This window comes from Gossypium hirsutum, chromosome D01 (assembly GCF_007990345.1).
Source record: "Gossypium hirsutum isolate 1008001.06 chromosome D01, Gossypium_hirsutum_v2.1, whole genome shotgun sequence".
Taxonomy (NCBI): Eukaryota; Viridiplantae; Streptophyta; class Magnoliopsida; order Malvales; family Malvaceae; genus Gossypium; species Gossypium hirsutum.
Window position 1 is genome coordinate 47151548 of NC_053437.1, and position 3125 is coordinate 47154672.

Below are 3125 nucleotides of genomic sequence, written 5' to 3' on the forward strand. Positions count from 1 at the left end.
ATTTATGAAAACTTTACATTATGCCATTATAGCCCTATTCCATGGGCCCCACCTATTCATTTGTTTGGTTGGGTATAATGCCCTATTACGGGTTTATTACGGGTTTAGTATTCCTGCTGAATGACCAAATTTTATTCCCCTTTGGAACCTCAGTTTAGCTCCGTTTAACCCTCCCAATTGTGATTTGCCCTATTTTACCCTTCCAACCCCCGAAAGCCACCTCCACCCTCTCCCTCCCAACATCAAACAGCAGCTCCTGATTTTTATTCCTATTTCACTTTCATTTGATTGTTTATTTTTAGAACTCTCATTTGACCGTGAATTACCAAAAAAGTGGTCAGTTTGGAATTGATTTGTTCGTTTCCAAAGATGAGAAGCCATTTGAATTTAAGGGATGTGAAGGTGGAAGAAGTGCCAGAGGCTGCTTTGGATGCCGTTGCTGAAACTCTCAGAACTTCCTCTTCCCTCAGGGTTTCTGAAGATGGTAAGTTTTATCAAAATCGAAAATGAAGATAAAAAAGGAGAATTTCTTCACTTTTTCCCATAAGCTAAGCCAAACAAAGATTTTTTTTCCACATAATTTTAAATGCGGGTTTCGATCTTTCAGGGAAGAAAGTTGGTAGAAGCACCGCACTATTAAAGCCTAAAGAATTGTTAGAGCAATTAGACAGTAGAACAATTGCTGCATCACCATTTGAGTTTAATGTCAAGATGGAAGATGTAGAAGCCTTTTTTGGTCAATATGCTAAGGTATCTGCTCAATGGTTGTTTTCTTATCTATTGTTATTTTACTCATTTGATAACTGATTATGTGTTTAAAGGGTTATAAATATGTTTGCGGTTCAATGTAAACTGATTGCCTTCTTACTTTTCTTGTAGGTAAATAGTGTGAGGTTACCTCGTCATGTAGCAAACAAAAATTATTTTTGTGGCACTGCTTTGATTGAATTCTCAGCTGAGGAAGATGTACAAAAGGTTTTGGAGCAAAGCTTGGTTTATGCAGGCGCTGAATTGGAACTGAAACCTAAATAAGTATTACTCGCCACCGTGCATTCTGTTGCAATTTGTTTTGGTAATTGTGTTATATTGTGAAATGGATAGAAAGCACTGTTGACTTTTAGTGTAGGGTTGTTGCTCTTACAATTGTATGTTCTGATGTGATTGTTCGTACAATGTTCTTTTCAGGAAGGATTTTGATGCTATAAGAGAAGAAGCAGAAGAATATGAGGATAATCATCCAGTCACAGGTTCGAATGGAGATAACCGTTCGAATGCAGAGGATAAGTAAGTAATTGATCACAATCTTTAACTGGCATTAGTTTTTTTATTGCCATAATGTTTGTAATTAAAGTCCATGTAATGGTTTGTCACAGATACCCCAAGGGCTTGGTTGTTGCATTTGCATTGAAGAACATTTCAGGTGGGGACTCTGCAGAGAAAAACGGTTCTGATGAACCTGCAAAGGATAGTGCTACTGAGAAGAATGTAGAGAAGACTATAGAAAATGACGAAGATAACAAAGATAAGGTTGATGATAAACAACCTGTGTCGGGTGACGAAACGGAGAACAAAAGTCCCGTCCAGAAGGATGACGGAACAGAACATAAAAACACTGCATCTGTTTTCAAAGACGATATGAATGTTGTTTTACGGGAAGATTTGAAGGAGGCCTTCCAAAAATTTGGCACTGTGAAGGTAGATATCTCTCTTTTTTCTTAAATATTTGACATTGTACTAGGCAGTTGTATCTTAACGTTCTTACTCATGACATATATTCTTTACATGTGAAGTACATTGACTTCAAAGCTGGTGAGGAGAAGGGTTACATTCGGTTTGATGAACCTAAAGCAGCCCAGAAAGCTCGTGCTACTTCAGTTCTGGGTAATGAAGGTAGTATGGTTGTCAAAAATTTCATTGCCACTTTAGAACCAGTTACTGGTGAGGAAAGAAAAAAAATTTCCATTTGATTTAATTTCCCATTTTTGTTGCATGTTGATCCCAATATTGACTAACATTCATCATGCATATAAGGAATAATATGTAATACAAGAGGAACTAATGACTTTTGGTCAATAATATGAACCTGATATATTAGATGAACAACTGATAAAAGTGCTGGGTAATATGTTTAGGTGATGCCGAGAGAATATTATGTAATACAAGAGGAACTAATGACTTTAGGTCAATGATATGAATCTGATATATTAGATGAGCAACTGATAAAGTGCCGGGTAATATTTTTAGGTGATGCCGAGAGAGAATATTGGAGTTTACTTCGCGGTAACCAAGGAAAGCACCGTGGAAACAAGCGCTTCCAAGGAAGGTCAGTGCTGATAAACGTATTCTACAGCTTTTGTTATTTAGTTTGGATAAGCAAGTCCCTTTTCAATGTTTTTCTTTCTTCTGTTTAAATTCAACTGTTACTCCTTTTATTAGGGGAGGAAAGCACTTCAGAGGCAGACAGCATGGCCGGGGAAGAGAAAACTATTCACCAAACAAAGCTAGAAGAACTTGAGGGACATGAAAGTGATCCATCTATGCACGTTAGATGGATTTATGGGGAGAGCGGCCACACAATAAGCCATGGGTGCTTGTTTATTTCCTGGTTTATGCCTTTTGCTTAGTTTAGATCGCTAGCCATATGATTTTAACAGTCTTATTTTCATTCCCTTCAAAATTTTAATATACGAGTTCGCAGTCTCTTTCACAACCATTGATCGTTTGACCGTAAATTTTAGAACAAAGGTAAGTTTTATTTGGAATATTTTTACTATATTTATTTATTTACTGACTAGTAAAAGAAATTAAATAAAGAATAATTAGTTAATATAATATTATTTTATTTTTAAAATTATCCTACTTTTAAACGAACTTGTTCTGTTTCGAAAAAAAATAGGAAATATGGAAAATAATTTCTTTTGGGGACATTAATTTAATGAAAAGGAAAAATAAACTTTAAATTTAAATAATTATTTTAAATTATATTTTATGGTATTATATATTATGATTTTAGTAAATTCATATATTTTTATTAAATTATATTTAATAATAATTATGTTAAAATATGATTAAATTATTTATTATTTATATTAATAATCTTATTAAAATTTAATAACAATAACAAT

At 34.2% G+C, this 3125-nt stretch overlaps 1 pseudogene; it reads left to right on the forward strand.

Moving 5' to 3' along the window:
* The first annotated feature begins 325 nt into the window (after positions 1 to 325).
* LOC107914574 (la protein 1-like) lies at positions 326 to 2710 on the forward strand (annotated as a pseudogene).
* Positions 2711 to 3125: the final 415 nt, after the last annotated feature.